Genomic DNA, 21,678 nt, shown 5'->3' with positions numbered 1-21,678 from the left:
GTTCAAAATGTCCTGCGCACCAACAAAACCCTCAACCACTGGCCCTTTTGGCAACGACCTGCAAGAAAATCACAGTCTCACCCTAAGCAGTTTTGGGAGGTTGTAGAACTAGGTTTCTTTAGCTAGAGGGGTATGCATGTTGTGGTGCCTGTGTGTTTTCTTATGTTTTATACATATCTACAACTTCACATGCATAAATAACTTCATGCTGATGATTTACTTCACAAATTTGTACTTATTGCATAAACATATTAGAAAACAATATCACATGTATTCTTTCGTGTAATTCGGTAAAAAGCATGCATAACAGTATGTATAAACATAGATTAAGAGTACAGATACATAAGGCTTCACCAAAACTTCCTCTTCTTTTATTAAGATAGATCTTCACTACATACAACTTCTTCGACCTGCGTACTGAGCTGTAGGTGGTCTACACACTCAACTGCAGACTCTTGAAGGCCTTTGTGCACTTAGCTACAGAGCCTTCTCCCAAGGCCCAAAATACAAACTAAAGAGAGAAGATATAATTGAATCATTCATTCATCTATGACTTACCTTATGACTTCTTTCGACAAGTCACTATATGTCCTTATATATATTTCATTACTACAAGACCATTGTCCACTTACCATGGATCTGACAAAACAATGAACTAACACCCAATACACGTTACAAAATAAGGGGCTTTGACCCACCCCAAAGCCCCTAAACATCGTGTGATAAATATAAATCTGTGGACTTCGACCTCTATGCTCCTCAAAATGTGGAGTCTTTGACCAAAACTAGACCAAGTTGGGTTGCGCCCAATAGGCTCCCAACACTCACATGTGACTCTTCCCAAGTCACTCGGCTACGGTGCCCTTGATCTTCCCTGCAATACAATTGTAGACAACATTGTTCTTCTGGACTATTTCTGATACTTGTTTCTCCTCTCAGCACGCCTCCTCGAGTAATGCCTCTGTAGTTGGACAAGCAATCTTTTGTAGGACTTCTTTCTCCCTTTCCTTTAATTTCTTGATCCTTCCATCCTCTGCACGTGAAAGTTGGACAACCTCATCTTGCCACCACTGAGTCCTTGCTTACAATATCTGCTCCTTCCTCCAAATATCTTATATCCATTTCGGGAGGTTCTTTCCTTCAGTAATGCTGGCAAGCCTCTACAATACTGGTAGAGTCTTCGCAGTTGCCAGTATCTCTTCCCACCGCTTTTGGTTCTCCTATAACTCCTCCTCGATCTTCTGGATGTTTGGATCATCCTGCAGTGAGGTCCAAATTTGCATAGTTTCATCCAACAACTTTCCAAATTTCATCATTGTGTCATAGATGCCTTTCAAATATGATTTTAAGTAATTCTCCCTCTTCTCTTGTACTTATGGTGCCGTGGCTAGCTGTAGTCTTATTTGCAAATCTAAAATATCACTTCATGTCAAATTTCATCTTCATGATCGTATTCTATGATTCGTTTATTGCGAGGGTGATATTCACGACCTTTTATTTTGGTGGTTCCTCTTCATGAACCTTTATATCCTGTACTGTGCAAAAAGTGTCTGTAATGGATTTTTCTAGCTTCTGCCATACCTCATCTCTTTGCTTATCCAGCTGCTCCAACTTCTTTTTTAGCGAAGCTTTCTCCTTTTCCACCTAATTGGTCCACAGTAAAGTTCATTGTTCCCGCTCTTGCAGCTCAGTTGTTATGCTCTAGTGGAATTCATGTAGTACCTGAATCAGTAGTGTGACAATGTTCATGTTGACATTGCTTGAGGCTTTAACTTTTTCCCTGTCCTCTGACTACTTGAACTATAGTGCTCCAGCTGGCACCCTTAAAATCCTAATGTCGAAAGCTGTCTTTATTTATTGATCTACCTACAGCGATTGAGTCATCTGCTTTGGTTGTCTCATTGTATATGGTAGTGCCTTAAACTCTAAAATGCCCTATTGAACCTCAGTCAATATCACTATATAGCAATCATCAATTCTGTCCCAAGTCTCTGTTATTACCTTATGTACCTTCTCCCTGATCTCGTCGATGTCCCCATCTATGAGGACAAGTGGTATAGTGCCCCTAGATTTTTCTGCCTTCTACTATTTCCTCATGCCCGACATGGTTTTTTTCGGTACCCTATTTTTAATAATGAATGGCAACTCCTCTGACACTTCTTCATCATTGAGGGGTTCCTGAGTACCATGTTCTTGTTCTAGCTATGTCCCTTCTGTGCCTTTTCCTTTTTCTGTATCCTTTCCACTCAGACCTAAATCCAACAGAGTACCCTTCTCTATTCCAACCTCTTCGCTGGGTGGAGTCATACACTCTGCTGACCAATGTTGTACTACTGTGAGTATGTCATCCTCGATCGCTAAATATGGCAAGGAGTGCCATGTCCTTGTCAGGTACTTCCTTGCCTTCACATAGACTCAATGAAATTTTTTTTTAAAGTTCACGATGTTGCAGTATTTCCTATAAAGACTGGGTGACAACCTTGGGTGTTGATTCACCACCATGAGTAAATCCATCGATAGTATTATGAAGAAAATCCTATCTTCCATCACACGCGATGGCTCCTTAGTATACGAAAGGGAGGCATACTACACTTCTTCATAAACATTTGCTCTTATAGGATGAAACTGTGAGTCCTACAATGATTTCCATGCAATTAGCATGATGATGATTAACCATGCATATTAAAATGTTTTCCCCTCCTCCTATGCTTCCCTGTAGTCTTCCAAAAATTATTTACATAAATAGGTGGCCTAGTTAAACTGGACCCCAGCACTACATTGCACAGCCAAACAAACCATAGTTGTGGGGACCTCATTTTCCCTACACTTCTGCATGATATTTCCTACCAAGATGTGCATGGTGAAGTGCTCCCCTTGGTCGCTCATAGAGATTATATCGTATCCATGCTATTTCTTGACAATTATGAACTTATCCTTCATTATCTGTGCCATCGCCTTGTCTTGATTCTTGCCCACAAACTCTTCTGCGAGGTATTTTCCATGGTGAGGCAGTCCTGTAACCCTTCTGATCAACATTTCATCGATCGAGATCCTCGTCCCTAGCTAGAGGTATCCATCATGTACTAATGAGAGAATATGTCACAAACAGGCCGTATTGGATGTGCTTCTTTTGAATTGTGGCACACGTAGCATATTTAACAGGCCTTCTCTCTACAATCCTGTAGCCCATCGGTGAGGCTCCAACCTTGTAACTCCACTTTCTGGGTAATATACCTGCTATAGGTATCTGCTTGGATCAATCTATTGGTATTTTCTTCGATCATTTAAATCCTAGTCCTCCATCTTCATTTGTGGGATCTTCCCCAAAAATTCATTGTCAAATGACACTTCCTCCAGTAGCAATGGAGTGAACGTGCCAAACTTCATATCTTTTGGGTCCTTGACTAGCTTAGCACTCAGTTTTCTTGGTGGCATGTAAGGTGGGAGCACAGAGGGGATTTTTGTGCCCTTTGTCTCCATCCGGTGCACCTCATGCCTCTTCCTCACTGTCATGAACCTCCTGTGGTTCCTTCTCCTAGATTGGTTTCTACCCCTTCTGCACAAGTTTCTTCCCCTTGTCCTCCTTGTTCTTTGGTCACACTTCCTTTTGTGTCTTCTTCCTTGGGGATGTTCTTAGTTCTACCCCAGAGACCTCAACTAGCCTCTTTTCCTGTTTCTTTTTTGGTTGTGCTTCAGTGGGTACCTGGTTTCTCGGCAACCTCACACACCTTGGGGAGATGGGTACACTCGTTGCTACGATTTGACCACCCTGAATTCTCTAGACATCAAAGTGTAAAATGTGGCATGGGATATAGTTTGTATAACAAAGTTTAATTTTAGACTCCGCGATTGGCTAATATCTATATCATTTAATGCAAGTATGGTGTTGCATTCAGCCAACTATGCTTCATAAATGGGTTTCTGCCACACCCTTTAACGACAACTTCCTTTTAATGGTAGATTTTTCCTTCCAATGGTCATATTTTAGGCTGACTTCAACGAACCTTCCTTTTTGGCGCAATCATCCTTTCTTCGCCATAGTTCCTTCGATATTTTTCATACTCCTGAGTATCGCGTAGTAATATCCCTTCGGCAAAGTTCCTTTATGAAGAGTAGTTTCTAGTCTGATGCCCACTTTCAACTATAGGTGACACTAAGACTTTCTTCCCTTTGTTATTCACTGTAAAGTTCCAGGGAAAAAATCGTCCCTGTATACTTTCAATCTGCTACCATTCACTTGTCCTAGAATCAATTGACCATTTAACTTCACGAGCTAAACTATACCACCATTAGAGATGTCATTGATGATATATGGCCCTAACTAATGAGTCTTCGATTTTCTTGGTAACTTCATGAATTTGTTGTCATATAATAGTACAAGATATCCTTTGTTAGATGTCTTCTTCTTGATGTTCCTATCATGGCAGGCCTTCTCCCTTGCTCTCTACACTTACTGATGGAATCCTGCTATGAATCTTTCTTCTTCTAGATCCATTAAGTGTGACATCCTTTCCTTCATAATGTTTGGGTCTGCCATATCTATGAACACTGCAATCCTAAAACTTGACACAATGTACTCCATAGGCATAGTTTCCTCTTGTCCATATACCAACCTAAAAGGTGTCTTCCCTATCAATTTCTTGCATGTTTTCCTATATGCCCACACCACCACTAGAATCCTTAGATCCCAATCATCTATGTTCACATTGCATAGCGTGGTCAATGCGTTCTCCAGAATCTTACTGAAAGCTTCCACTGTTCCATTTCCCTGAGGATGATAAGGAGTGCGCTTTTGGTGGTAAACCAAAAATTCCTCAGTTAATGCTTCAATGGTCTTATTCAAGAAATGTATCCCTTGGTCACTCATCAAAATCCCTGGGCAGCCAAATTTGGATAGTATATATTGAAAGTTGAACTTCACAACAGTTTCTGCGTTGCAATCCTTCACTAATTGTGCTTCGTTCCATCTTGTCAAATAATAAGTTTTAGTGATTATATACCTCACACTAGTCCTTTTCCCTAGTGGACTGATAGGTCCAACAAAGTCAATAGCCCATTTTTCATAAGCCTGCAAATTTACTTGTGGTACTAGTGGCATCTCATCTCTCCTAGATGGCTTCCTTGTTCTTTGGCATAGATCAAATTCTTGGCGTAGTTATTTTGCATCCTTATGTACTGTGGGCCACCATAATCGAGCTCTCAATATTTTCTATGTTTTGGCCTTCCCTGCATAATGTCCACCTGCGATTCCTCCATACATTTCTATTATAATATTCTGTCTTTCATGTTCAAGTACGTATTTGCACAGTATTTCATCCAGCCCCATTTTGTATAAGTGTCCACCAATCAACAAAAAATCAACTGCTCTGACTGCCAAATCCTTTTGCATCATAGTGTATTCGGCAGGCACCATTCTTGTAGTCAAGAAGTGAATAATATTTGTGAAGTGATCATCTCCGACTCTAATTGTGAGTAACTTCAAATCAAGCAGGTTCTCTTCAATACTTGTGGGTTCTTCGCCTATCTCTATCATTGATAGATGATCAGGCCTAACATTCAATATTCCTGGATTCAATACAACCTCAAATTCGTACTCCTAGAACAATATTTCACTGCAAAGTGATCAATGAACATCTTGAAATGCACTCCCAATAAAGAGTTCCTGAAATTCTATAATGCATACACCATAGCTAACCCCTCTCTTTTTATTGTGATATAGTTCTTCTCTACCTTGGAAATTTTCCTGCTTGCAAATGCTATGGGGTGATCAATATCTCCTACTCTTAGTTGTGCTAGTACTATTCCCATTGCTATGCAAGATTCATCAACACATACATGAAATGCCTTATTCTAGTCCTGGAAAACTAGAATATGTGTAGTTACCATCTTCCCTTTCATTACATACAAAATTTTCTGGCACTCTTCGCTCCACTGAAAGGTAATGTATTTCTTTAGCAATTTATCCATTGGCACAATTCTCTGTGTATACCCCTTTATAAAATGTATGTAATAGCCATTGTGTACCATCATTGTGCATAGTTGTCTCACTATTTTTGGTGTTGGTAAGTTAAAAAAAATTGCGGTCTTTGTGGGATCCACCACTAATCCCTGCTTACAAAATACATGTCCCAATAGTATACCAAATGGTGCACAGAAAATACACTTTTTCAAGGTCAATGATATCTGGTATTGCCTACATGTATCCAACATTAACCTTAAGCTTACCACATGATTTTTCAACATCCCAAAGGTTTTCCAATCATTGAAGTAAACTTCCAAAAATTTGTTTATATATTCTTTGATGGTTGCAACTACAACTATGGAAAAGATTGCATGAGCATTCTTCAAACCAAAAGGCATCACTATGTACTGGTAAGAGCTCCATTCTATAGCAAAGGTTGTCTTGTGTCTATCCTTTGGTGCAATTATAATCTCATGGTACCCTGAAACGCCATCTGTGAAAAAATATACCTCTTTTCCTCCTACATTGTCCAATACTTCATCTATAAATGGTGTAGGGAAGGGGTCATGCAGACATGCATCAATCAATTTCCTCAAGTACACACAATTTTTGATTTCCTCTTTTTCCTTCTTGTCCTAAACCACCATTGGACTTACCCATTTTGACTCTTTGATAGTTTTGATGGTCGAAACTGCTAACATTTTGTCTAGTTCTTCTTTCACCTTTTCCTTATATTTTGGATTCAGTCTATAACGTATTTTCTTGACAGGCTTTCCATCAGGATTCAGAGGAGTTTTCATAACTCCCAATTCTCCTACTATGCCCTTTATATCTGAGGATTTAGTGGTAAACAACTCTTGGTACTCATGCAAAAGATCTGTTATCTTGCTAACCGTGTCTTCATCCCAATAATCTCCTATTGTTGCAAACTTCAACTCATCTTCTGACCCTCTATTCACCTTCTTCATCTTTAATGGCTTAATTATATTAGGCATCTCTATTTCATTTCCATTTACTTTGCGGTGACCTTCATATTCTGCAATGTCGATATTGCGAGGATCTTCCTCGTCTTCTACAATGATATTGTAGCATTCCATTACATTCTGTAACTGTGTGGCCCAATCTGGTTTCCATGTACATGGAACTTTGTTTTTAAAAATCTTCTTCTCAACTATCTGAAGGGCTGCATCTATATGTGGACAATCATCTTATAAAAGAAATGGCATTATAAATCCATCAACCATTTCGACCCAGCCTGCGGTACCATGTCGCAGTTCTATTTCTAAATACCAATTCTGAGGAATTGTCCCAAAGTTATTGATGAAGCCTTATACCCATTATTTTTGTAGAATTTATTTCCATGCTATCTACAAAGCTGTATGTGTTCTCTAGGATCATTTTGACCATCATACTTATCTGCCAGGATTGTTTCTACTTTACCAAACCTTACCCACATCAATATTTGATATTGTTGCCAACCTCCTATGTTCTTCTTATGTGTACCCCACCATCTTGCAGGAGTAGCTCTTAGGGCTGGTTCCAAAGCTAACAAACTCTGACATTCTGGCACCTGTCTTTCATAATACCTAAAGAAAATATCAACATTACCCAAACCATCGTAAAAGGGTAAATCACATACATCTATTGTCATACATCGCACTGCTTTAGTGATCATTGCACATCGCCATGTAGATACTTCATGTAATTCTAATTCTTCTTATGAATCTAAAGTGCAGGAATTGTCTTGCTCCCAACCCAATTTTCCATTTGCAGTAGGGTTGATCCATTCTTCTCGTTTTGTTGTTATCTGGTAAATTTTGTTGATGTCATCTGCACTATACTCCTCTTTAACATGTTTAGTATACCTCACTCCCTCTGATGGATCTAGTGGAACAATGCCTCTCATATTGTTTCTTTCAAATATCATTTTCCTTTTCTTCAAGTTAATTATAGCCATGTTAGCAAATGCCAAATCTAATCCAAGAAATGTAGGACAGGGATTACTATCATCCACAATTTTGATCACTTCAATGTCTATCATGATACATGACAACCTTCCTAGAGGAACTATCTTCTGTTGTTTCACCAACTTCAGCTGGATAAGTGACCATTGCAACTTCGGCTTACCCATAAATTCCCAAGACTGCTTTGGCAAGACTTTGGCATCAAATCCTCGATAACTTGATCCACGTCATACTCTCTAATATGTGTAGTAAGCCTCGGTTCTTTTCTAATTCTCTTGTTGTGTCAATGTAGGTTGTTCACTGCACACATCTCGCTCTAACAAAGTTACCGATCAAACGAGCAAATTACCTAGTACCCGTTTTTTTGAGGTAGCAAAAAATCACTCGATTCTGAAAATTTGTGATTCAGAATACACCTTTTCTTTGGAGCAAATTTTTGGTACTTTAAATTTTTGTATGTATCAAGTATGAACAATTTTTTTAAATGTTAGTGATTTTCATGCCGATTTTGAAAATTGTTGATGCAGCATCAACACATTTTTTTAGAAGCCTTATTTTTGACACTTTAAATTTCTTTACGTATCAAGTGTGAACACTTTTTTTTGTTAGTGATTTTCATCTTGATTTTGAAAACTGTTGATGAGCATCAACCCTTTTCGTTTAGAGGGCTTATTTTTTACACTTTAAAATTTTATAGTGTATTAAGTGTGGATAATTTTTTTTAAGTGTTGGTGATTTTCACGCAGGTAATAAACATAAAAATAAAAACATGACAAAAAAAATCAAATACAAAAAAATAAAAAAAAATAAAAAAGAAAAACACAAAAAACCTATAAAAAAAATTAAAACAAAAATTACTTGTAAAAAAAAAAAAATTGAATAAAAAATGGACTGAAAAAAATAAAAACAAGTAAATAAATAAGCATATATATATATATATATATATATATATATATATATATATATAGATAAGAATATAAGAAAACCAAATGAAACCAAAAAAAAATCTAAAACCATTTTTTTTTAAGTTAAGAAAAAACAAGTAAAAAAATAAAAAAACGTCAAGAAAAAGAGAAAAACAATAAAAAATAAAAAATTATTTAAATTAAATTAAATAAATTACAAATTTAGGATTGTTTTTTAAATTAAAAATTTAGGATTATTTTTTTAAATTAAAATTATAATAATCTAAAAATAACATAAAAGAAAATTAAAATATATCTATATATATATAATTAATTAATTATAAAAAAAAAATAATAAACATTAAAAAAATATTAAAAATTAAAAAAAAAATTACAATTAAAAAATATTTGAATTAAAAAAAATAAGTAAATTATAAAATTTAAATTGGAAAATAAAAAATAAATAAATAAATAAAACCATTAAAAAAATTAAAAAAGAAATTGCAGAAAAAGGGGGGGCAAGAGACGGGAGGGGTGGGCGGAGGTGGGGTGGGGGTTGTGGGTTGGCCCGAGGGAGGTGCACATTTTTTTTTAATTTTAATTTTCTAATTTAAATATTTTTTAATTTGACTTTTTTTGTTTTTTTTTATTTTTTTGATTTTATAATTTTGATTTTAATCTTTTTTTTAATTTAAATATATATTTTTTAATTTTAATTTTAATTTTTCTAATTGTTTTGGCTTTTATTTATTTATTTTTAACTTTTTTTTATTTAATTTTTTTTTGGTAATTATTAATTTTTTTTAGAATGAGGGTTTTTTTTTTTTTTTTTTTGAATTTGTATAATAGCTAGTGTGTTCCAGCGTTGTGTGGAGTTGTCTCAGTATTTTCAGTGTTGGTAAGTTCACAAAAACTATGATGTTTGTGGGATCCACCATTAATCCCTACTTACAAAGTACATGTCCCAACAATATACCAAATGACGCACAAAAGTACACTTTTTCAATTTCAATGAAATCTGGTATTGCCTACATGTATTCAACATCAACCTCAAGCTCACCACATGCTTCTTCAACATCCCAAAGAATGTCCAATCATCAATGTAAAATTCCAAATATTTGTGTATATATTCTTTGAAGGCTGCAACAACAACTTTGGAAAATATTGCAGGAGCATTCTTCAAACCTAAATGCATCATTGTGTACTGGCAAGAGCTCCATTCTGTAGAAAAGGTTGTCTTGTTTCTATCCTCTGGCACAATTCTGATCTCATGGTACCACGAAAGTCCATCTACGAAAGAATAGACCTCTTGTCCTCCTACATTGTCCAATGCTTCATTAGTAAATGTTGTAGGGAATGGGTCACGCAGACATGCATCATTTAATTTCCTCAAGTCCACACAAATTTTGACTTATCTCTTTTCCTTCTTTTCTTGAACCACCATTAGACTTACCAATTTAGACTCTTCGATAGGTTCGATGATCTCAGCTGCTAACATTTTTTCTAGTTCTTCTTTCACCTTTTCCTTATATTTTGGATTTAGTCTATAAGGTCTTTGCTTGACAGGCTTCACATAAGGATTTCAAGGAATCTTCATAACTCCCAAGTCTCCTACTATGCCCTTTATATATGAGAACTTAGTGGGAAACAAATCTTGGTACTAATGCAAAAGATCTGATATCTTGCTGACTGTGTTTTCATCCCAATAATCCCCTATTGTTGAAAACTTCAGCTAATCTTTTGGTCCTATGTTCAACTTATTCGTCTTTAATGGATTCATTATATCATGCATCCCTACAGGTCCATTTACTTCGTGGTGACCTTCAAATTCGGAAATGTCGATGCTGTGAGGATCTTCCTCCTCTTCTGTAGTGATATTGTAGCATTCCATTAGATTTTGTAACTGCGCGACCCAATCAGGTTTCCATGTACATGGAACTTCATTTTCAAAATAATTTTTTTTAACTATATGAAGGGCTGCATCTATATGTGGATAATCATGTTCAAAACTAAATTTCATTATAAATCCATCAACCATTTCTACCCATCCTTCAATACCATGTCACAGTTCTATTTCTAAATACCAATTCTGAGGAATTGTCTCGAAGGTATGGATGAAGCCTTATACCCATTCTTCTCGTGGAATTTATTTCCATGCTATAATATAGATTTTTATGTGTTCTCGAGGATCAGTTTGACCATCATACTTATCTGTGAGTTATGTTTCTACTTGACCAAACCTTACCCATATCAATCATCGCCATTGTTTCCAATTTCCCATGTTCTTCTTATGTGTACCCCACCATCTAGTAGGAGTAACTCCTAGGGCTAGATCTAGTACTGACAACCTCTGACATTCTGGCACCTTTATTTCAAAATATTTTAAAAAAAAAGTATTGACATTACCCAAACCATCATAAAAAGGTAAATACATTCCTTTGTTGTCATACAGTGCACTGCTTTAGTGATCCTTGCACATCGCCTTGTAGATACTTCATGTAACCTCTTTTTCTAGTTTTCTAATTCCTCTTCTGAATCTGAAGTGCAGGAACTGTCTTTCTCCCAACCTAATTTTCTATCTGAAGTAGGGTTAATCCATTCTTTTATTGTTTTTATTATTTGGTAAATAATGTCGATGTCATCTACATTGTATTCCTCTTTAATAGGTTCAATATACCTTGCTCCCTCTAACGGATCTAATGGAAAAATGACTCCGACATTGTTTATTTCAAATATCATTTCCCTTTTCTTCAATTTAATTATATCCATGTTAGAAAATTCCAAATCCAATCCAAGAAATGCAGGATAAGGATTACTATCATCCAAATTTCGATCACTTCAAAGTCAGTAGTAGTGCGTACTCCTTCAATGTCTAGCGTGATATGTGACAACCTTCCTAGTGGAACAATATTCAGTTGGATTGGTGACCATTGAAACTTCAAATTACCCATCAATTCCGAAGTCTCCTTTCGAAATAAATTGGCATCATATCCTAGATTCAGGATAACCTGATCCATGTCATATCCTCCAAAATGTGCAGAAAGCCTAATTTGTTTTCCAGTCCTCTTCTTGTGTCAATGTAGTTTTTTCACTTCACGCATTTTGCTCTGTGGTACTATCAATTCTTGAAATTCCTCCATAAATTTCTGGTTTCTTAGCAACTTCATGCAAGGCTATATAAAAGACTTCAAAATATCTGGATCCCACATCTTGTGTCATAGTTGGTACTATCTCACTGTTATTCTTTAGAGTTGGTTGCACATTAGAGTTCGAATCTCCATTATCCATAGAGCTTTGCCTTACCTCGATGAGTACTTGCTTTTCCTTCTAAATATCAAATGGAGGGGCTTTGTCAATAGTTTTTCTTACCCATGTAGCTTCAGCTTCCTTTTTCCCATCGACTTTATCACTTCCAGTCACAGCTCTGCTTCTTTTTACAATGTTGATGCATGGTTGATCCTCCCTTGGCTCATCGGTCATCATTTGAATAATTTTTGAACGATGATATGTAGAAATTCTCATTGTAGATCAACAGATTATGCAATATACTAAAGAAAAATACAATATCTACTTCTACAACAAACTTTGCGGAAGCTTAATCGAATATGAGCAAGATCAAATAGAACACATATAACTAAGAATGAAAAATCAATCACACATGAACACAGAAGAATAACCCAGGGAAAGCCTCAGCCTAAAACCCCAATCTCTGTATTATCATACAAGTGGAAATATGTTCATATTACAAAAATAATTAGCTCACAATCTATCCTGCTCTCTCCGCAATCAAACAGTACAACTCACTGAATGAATAGACATAAGATATGCCTTCCCTCAACCCTCCAAGCCTCATATTTCCTTGCACGATTTTCCTTGGAGTCCAACGATGCCACCTGTGTGAATTGGCCTCATCACACACTCACTAAACTGAAGAATTAACTGCACAATCTCTAAGGAATGAATTCCTTCTACATGAAAGAGATATTCACAATGGAATATTCCTGCAACTAATAGTACACTGTCCCTCCATCTAATCTCAACTAGGTGTCTGACTGAACTGACATGCATGAGTTATTTATGAGAAAATATTCAATCATCTAAAGTGCAGTAGTTACATGCATGCATGCATTAACTAACTAAACTCACAATTACTTCAACAAACTATTTGAACTAATCTAACTGGTATTAACTCAATTAACTGAGCTAACTAATTACAACTGAAATTACAACTCATGCTTATCTCTTTAACTAAGGGATGAATTCCTCAATCAATGGAGAAATTATTACATGTCTTCGCATAGACTTCATGTTTGATTTTCTACAGCTAATTAACTCAGGATGAATTAATTAATTATTTTACAAATAGCTGTTGAGATCAAATTCGAATTTTACTTCTCTATTTTAGTTCAGGGACTAACTAAAATAGGAAGGTATCCTGAAATGATATTTATAGCAGTGCTAAATTTAGCACTTCTATTTTTAGCATTTATTGTTGCTATTTTCAACACTCCATCTCAACAAGAAAGGGATTATCAGTAACCCAAATCCTATCTTTGTGGAACTCAAAATTTCATTTTGACAATGCCTTTGGCAAAATATTTGCATCTTGTTCCTCGGTCAAAACATACAACAACAACATAATCATGTTGACTACACAGTCTTGAAGATGGTGATACTGGATATCAATTTTCTTGGACTTGTCATGAAAAACTGGATTCTCAAAGGGTTTGATACAACTTTGATTATCACAGTAGATCAAGGTTGGATCCATCCTCTAACCAAACAATCCCACTAGAATATTCCACATCCAAATGGCCTCACATGCAGCCTGACCAGTAGCCATGTATTCAGCCTCTATTGAGCTAAGTGCAACTGATCTCTGTTTCTTGTTGTACCAGGAAACTGCAGCTAAACCAAGGTTGAAGATTCCTCCAGAAGTGCTATTCCAGTCTAATGGACTCCCTGCCCAATCCGCATCTATGAAGCCCTGAAGATTCACTCCCTCTATCTATTTGTACCAAAATTTGAACTGAGATGTGCCTCTGAGGTATCTCAACACATGTTTCGCTGCCTTCCAAAATAGCTTGGTAGGCTAAACCATAGCTTGACTCAGTTGGTTCACTGCAAAGCATAAGTCAGGTCATGTGTTCACCAGATACATAAGTGAACCCACAAGCTACTGATAAATAGTAGCAACTACTACCTCACCTGAAGTAGCATCCTCCTTCCTCCAGTTCCCAGCTAGAGGAGTCTGCATGGGATTGCACTTCTCCATGTGAAAGTGCCTGAGTATCTCATCGACATACTTTCCTCGAGACACAAATACTTCACCATATTTCTGCCACACCTCCATGCCTAGAAAGTAGTGCATAAGACCCATGTCTTTCATTTCGAACTCTCTTGCAAGGTCCTTCTTGCAAGACTGGATCAGTTGATCATCACTTGTCAAAATCAGATCATCGACATAAAGAACAATGATCAATGGCTTACCTTCTACCATGATGTGGTAAAGGTTCGCATCTACTTCACTCTTTGTGAAGCCCAACCTAGTGAAATAGTTGTCAATCCTGGTGTACCAAGCACGGGGTGCTTACTTCAACCCACACAAATCCCTCTTGAGTTAGCACACATGTGACTCATGATTGAAGGTCTCAAAACCCTCTGGCTGCTCAATGTACATCTCCTCCTCAATCTTCCCATTGAGGAATGTTTTCTTCACGTCCATTTGATGGATCTTCCAACCCATCTGAGCTGATAGTGCCAACATCGATCTGATAGATGAGTACCTTGCTACAGGAGCAAAGGTCTCATCGTAGTCGATCCCCTCGACTTGTGAGAAACCACGGGTAACAAATTTTTCCTTATTTCTCTCAATACTGCCATGAGATGCCTGCTTTACCTTGGAAATCCATTTGGAACTCACCACTGAGTTTCCCTGAGGTCTTGGGAGAACATCCCACACCCTATTTCGAATGATAGACTCGTACTCCTCTACCATTACATCAACCCAGACTGGTTGTTGCACTGCCTCCTCGAATGAAGAAGTCTTGGACTCTACACACTCCCCAACCGGGGCCATGTAACCAGTGTACCGCTCAGGTGACCTCCTCTATTTGCGCTGAGAAGATGGCTATCCCACATTCTCCTGTGCATCCAGCATCAACCTGTCATCTTCCCTTGAGCATTTCCGCCCATCTCTGGGAGTCTCAACATGAGTGGATGTCTCCACTGCCGAATTATCTGCATGCGGATGCTCCGCATCAATCTAAGGCTCCTTCTCCTTAGGAACTGAAAGTTCCTCATCTGCATGCAACTTGAGCTCCCTATCAAGTGATACACGCATGGCTTTCTACTCATCGAACTTCAGATCCCTATGTACCACTGTACTCTAATTGGTAGGCAGGTACACCTGATAGTTGTGGGGTGTATCAGTGTACCCGAAAAGTATTCCCAACTCAGCTGTTGGATCTATCTTCTTCTGGGCATCTTTGGTCACATGATAGTAAACTGATGATCCAAAGATTCGGAAGTGACTCACATCTGGTCGCTTCCCAGAAAAGGCCTCCATAGGTGTCTTCATTCCCAGTATACGGTGTGGGCTTCTGTTCTGGAAGTATACTGCTATATTGCATGCCTCAGCCCACAAATGCAGTGGTAGGCTATGGTCATTCAACATTTCTCGAGCTTCTCCCACAATCGATCTGTTCTTCCTTTCAGCCACCCCATTCTGCTGTGGGTTATGGGGTGTCGTAAACTCCTGTTTAATTCCTTCTGCAACGCATAAGTCCTTAAACTGTTGGGAGAAATACTCTCCACCGTTTTTGCTACACAAGGCTTTTATTTTCATTCTAGATTCTTTCTCTACCAAGGCTTTAAACTCACAAAACCTCAAGAATGTCTGATCCTTCTTTTTCATAAAGTATATCCAGCATCTATGAGAAAATTCATCAATAAAAATAACATAGTACCTTTGTTTAGTGGTGGAGGCTATAGAGAAAGGTCCAAAAACATCTGAGTGAACTCACTCCAGGATTTCTCCAGCTCTACTATCTCGATCTAGAAAGGAATATTTCACATACTTACCCAAAGTACAACCTTTCCATGTATTTTTCTGCTCCAGTTTTCCCTTGGGTAGTCTAGTAGAAATTTGCTACATGATCTTCAAGGCTCCATGGTGCAAGTGGCCCAATCTTCTATGCCATAGCTCGCCAACATCTTGGCTTTGCACCATCTCAGCTTTGGAACTCAATGCAGCACAGTCATCTACCTCCAGCTTGTAGATATTCTTTACTCGAATCCCTATTTGCTTGGTCTGTCCAGTGCCGATATGCCTCAAGAATACCTTTCCTTTACTAAAGACTACATCATAGCCTTTATCTTCTAGCATAGTAACGGACACAAGATTCTTCTTTAGACCTGGTACATAATTTACATCAGTCAGGGTGAGAGGAGCTCCATGCTCTCTCTGAAACACAATTGTACCTTCACCTGAAACATGGTACTTTCCATCATCGCCCATCTCGATCTGCATCTAGAGATCCTTCTCGTCCAAGGTACTCAAAATATTCTTGTTACCTGACATGTGGAATGAAGCTCCACTGTCTAGGTACCACACACATCCCACCATGGATGAAACCATACATGCGATAAGAGAGAAATCCAACTCAAACTATGAGGCCAGTGCCCCACCATCAGATCCCTTCGAGAATCCCTTCTTGGATTTCTTCTGTGGACAATAAATAGCATAATGGCCCACTTCATGACAATGAAATCATCGCACTTTCGATTTGTCAAAATTCTTCCAACCATGGAAGAACCGGATTTGGAATGGGACGCCTTCCCTTTCCCCTTCCTCACCTTACTCGCTAAGGCTCGATTTTCCTAATCATCTTGCTTTGATGAGGATCCATCTCTGGTGCTTCTTCTTATCTCCTCTTGCATTAGATCTGACCAAAGTTGTTCCCAATCTGGCAGTTTTTCTCTTCCATTAACCAAGTCTTGGTAGCTATGCCAGCTCTTAGGAATACCAAGGAGTGCAAGACTCACCATGTCATCATCGACTGTCATGATCCCTACACTTCCAAGCTCATCCCTGCAGGTGGTGAGCTTGTTCAGATATGTAGAGATCATGTCGCCCTTTTCACACTTGATTTTCCGAAGCTTGTCTTTCAGTGCCAACTTCCTCTAATCGTTGTTGTTCTGATATAGATCTTTCAATGTTTTCCACATTGAAAACAGTATCTCCTTCCCATGGAGGCTCGAGACAATGTGGTCTTGAACTCCCTCCAGGAGGATTCTCCTTGCTTTAGTCACACATTTCTTCCATTCCACTAATTCTATAGCATTAGCCACTGCCGGCTTGGGGACTTCTTGATCAATGAAGTCCTTTAGACCGTTATCCTCTAATATTGCTTCCATGTGATCCTTCCAGGCTATATAATTTGAGCTGCCATCATGGGCATACTAAAGTCTTAAACCGTTGAACACCATTGGTGAAATTGAGATGTGATAAGAACTCGATTTCTATATTCAGGAACCTCAAACTTCGAAATTCTCCCTTCTTGTATACTATTCTCCCCTTTGATCACCTTTGCTCTGATACCATATAGAAATTCTCACTGTAGATCAACAGATTGTGCAATATACTAAAGCAAAATACAAGATCTACTTCTACAACAAACTTTGTGGAATCTTAATCTAATATGAGCAAGATCAAATAGAACACATATAACTGACAACGAGAAATCAATCACACATGAACACAGAAGAATAACCCAGGGAAAGGCTCAACCTAAAACCCCAATCTATGTATTATCATACAAGTGGGAATATGTTCAGATTACAAAAAGAATTGGCTCACAAGATATCATGTTGTCTCTGAAATCAAATAGTAGATCTCATAGATTGAATAGACACTAGATATGCCTTCCCTCAGCCCTCCAAGCCTCCTATTTTATTGCGCAGCTTTCCTTGGGGTCTAAAGATGCCACCTGTGTGAATTGGCCTCATCACACACTCACTAAACTAAAGAAGTAACTGCGCAATCTCTAAGGAATGAATTCCTTCTGCATCCAGGAGATATTCACAATGGAATATTACTGCAACTGATAGTACATTGTCCCTCCATCTGATCTCAACTGGGTCTTTGACTGAACTGACATGCATGAGTTATTTATGAGAGAATATTCAGTTATCTGAAGTGCAGCAGTTACATGCATGCATGCATTAACTAACTAAACTCACAATTAGTTCAACAAACTATTTGAACTAATCTAACTAGACTTAACCTAGTTAACTGCACTGACTAGTTACAACTCAAATTATAACTCATCCTTATCTCTTTAACTAAGGGATAAATTCCTCAATCAATGGAGAAACTGTTGCATGTATTCACATAGACTTCATGTTTGATTTTCTACAACTAATTAACTCAATATGAATTAATTAATTATTTTACAAACAACGGCTAAGATAAAATTCGAATTTTACTTCTCTATTTTAGTTTAGGGACTAACTAAAATATGAAGGTATCCTGAAATGCTATTTATAGTAGTGATAAATTTAGCACTTATATTTTTAGCATTTCTTGTTACTATTTTCAACATGCTAGTTCCTCCTCTATTGCATATTCGTGATAAGGACGAGACATTCTTATATCATGTGATCAAAATACTTATTGTAGCTGCAGGTTTTTGTAGGGTTTTGAGTCTCTTGCAATGTGTCCTACCTGTCCAAAATTATAATAGATAATTTGGCCACTTCCTCGACCAAATACTCGTCCTCATCCTTGGAAACCTCCTCAACCAGCATGATGGCCTGAATCTTCATGTTTATGTCCTTCAACTCACAGTCTATAAGCAGTAGTGCACTCCATCATCAAGTCATAACTTTGACAATTTCTCTCATCATGGCCTACTGATTTACAAAAGTTGTACAAAAGTTACTTTGGGGTTTGTATGTACATATATAATAAATAAAAATCTTTATAGAGATGTTTACCTCTTGTTCTACAAATAATGTACCACAAACTTGATCTTGGGTTTACTGGATTAGGTGCTCTACTTGCCAAGTAATCTATGAACATAGGGCATTGATCCTTATAATGGACCTCTCTTTTCATTTTGTACACCATACTTTTGATCTGGTTTCTTTTCCTTTCTTGAGATCTTGCAATTCCAAGGTCAAATTTTCTAGTTGGCTCTGAATTTGTTGTACTCCTGCATGAGTATCTCTGATGAGCAAAGCTTTCAGCTTCATCACAATCTCCAATGCTTCAGCTTGAGCTGCAATTTTCTGTTGCATCAAGGGTAACCTGATATGTGGAAGTAGCATGGCTATAAACCACTCTTTATGCTATTCTGTGGGTATGTTAAAGCTTACCTATCCCATTAACACCTTGAATCATTCATCCAACTCCCACACAGACTCACTATCCGTCTGTTTGATTTCCTTCAGCTCTGTAATGCACTATGATTCTGACTACAACTTCTTGAGTTCTGATACCAACGCTTTATTAATATCATCCAAAGAAGCAACCAGATTAGTCACAAAGTACTTCATGTACCGTGTCACCACCCTTTCTCATAGCATCGTGATGAGATACGCCTTTTTTACATCTTTTTCATCGATTTGTATTTCTTTCCATACTGCATCAGCTACAAACTAGAATTGGTCAGGATCCTCTACTACAATCCATTTAAAGATAGGCATCTTAATGTCATCGGCCAATTTTCTTCTCAGGGGGTTACAGGGAGGGGGATGGGGAGGTAAGGGGAGTAGATGGATGGGGAATCCCAAAGAAATCCATATTTTTTCACAATTCCTAACTTCAACGTGCCTTTAGGATGGGAGGGGGAATACTGCAGGGTTCCAGGGTTACTTCCTTCTTCTTCACTCTGAGACCCAACTAAAAAGTGACTATATAAATTCTCCATAAATTTCTTTGGTCCGATCTCTTCGCTATATCACTTCCTCCTTCACATAGATCCTGATTTAGAATTATTCCCTCTTCATCCAAACATTAATTTGACTACATTCGGAGTACCCCGTTTCACATAAAATCATTTTAATCCACAACTTCAGAGAGTTCATGTACTTACCTCATGGTCCCTTGAAAATATCCTCTCAATTTCGTTGTAGGATATAGTCGTGTCTATTTCAAATTTAGTAATAAATCCTCCCAAAATGCTATTAATCTAGAAATCAACAGCTCTTGAGATCCTATTATTGATGTCCTTAAGTCGTTGTATCAATGTAGGATTCGACTCCTTAGGTTCATCTCCTTTAAAACAAGTCTTATGCTCAGTCAATTTTGATACCCACTAGTACAGTTCAATGTGAAACGAACCAAAGAATATTTTATGTTGTTATGTATAGTGATACTTCTACAACTACGCTTCAGTCAACAATCAAAGTTTTCTATTTTCTTGAAATGCAAATTCTCGCTTTTTTTGTTCAACCCACTCTTGGGTTTCCTTCTTTGAAGGATGCCAAAACACATCCCTCAAATAGATGCCGGTCCCAGTAATGGAACCATTTGTTGTCTTAAGAATCTTGGACCAAGGTTCAAAGTGTACTATAGATCCTCAACCACTGGCCCTTTCGGCAATGACCTGCAAGCAGATCATAGTCTCACCCAAAGTGGTTATGGGAGGTTGTAGAACTAGTTTTCTATAGCCAAAGGGATATGCGCCTTGTGGTGCCCATGTTTTTACTTATGTTTTATACCTGTCTACAAATTCACATGAATAAATAGCTTCGCGCTGATTATTTAGTTCACATATTTGTACTTATTGCATAAACATATTAGAAAAGAATATCACATGTATTTTTTCACATAATTCAGTAAAAAGCATGCATAATAGTATTTATAAATAGAGATTAAGAGTATAGATACATTAGAATTTTCCAAAACTTCTTCTTCTTTTATTAAAATAGATCTTCAATACATACAACTTCTTCGACCTACGCACCTAGCTATAGGTGGTCTTTGCACTCAGCTAAAGAAGCTTCAAGGCCTCCACGCACTCAGCTACAGAGCCTTCTCCTAAGGCCCAAAATGTAGACTAAAGAAAAAATATATGAATGATTCATCTATGACTTCATTTATGACTTCTTTCGACAAGGCATTATATGTCCTTATATACATTTCATTACTACAAGACCATGGTCCACATATCATGGATTTGACAAAAAAATGAACTAATACCCAATACCCATCACAAAATAAGGAACTTTGACCCACCCCAAAGCCCCTAAACGTTGTGAAGTAAATATAACTTCGCGGACTCCATGCGCTCCACTTGTCAAAATGCAGAGTCTGTGACCAAAACTGAACCAAGTTGGGTTGTGCCCAACATCTTCTATCATGGAACCCATCTTAAGCTCGTATAATTCCTTTCCATTTTTGTCATAATATCTCTTGGATAGGTAGTTCTTCCTGAAGAGTCTTTTAAACTCATTCCAACTAAGCTCCTATATCATGATGCCTTTGACACGCTTAACATATTCCGATCAGATATATTCTCTTCCCTTGAGATTGAAGATAATTATCTTGGCTTTCATATTCTTTGAATAATCATGCAATCTAAAGAACTTCTTCATTCCAAGTAGTCATGCTTCAACATCTTATGGTTTCTTCACATCCCCATCAAAAGTAGGAGGCTTGGATTTCTTGAAATCCTATGGAAAATATTGATTCTCACTCTTCCTATAAGCATGTTGGTGGTAATGATGATGATGTCTCCAAGAACCTAAAATAGAATAGAATTCATGAGTGATAGCCCGCCTATCAAGTGTATCCAAATATCCTCCACCTTTGATTGTATCATCCCTGTCCAACCTGTAT

This window comes from Pinus tabuliformis, chromosome 9 (genome assembly GCF_031772625.1).
Source record: "Pinus tabuliformis cultivar Carrire ecotype Pingquan chromosome 9, CPIR1, whole genome shotgun sequence".
Lineage (NCBI taxonomy): Eukaryota > Viridiplantae > Streptophyta > Pinopsida > Pinales > Pinaceae > Pinus > Pinus tabuliformis.
Note: the sequence above shows the minus strand (reverse complement) of the source record.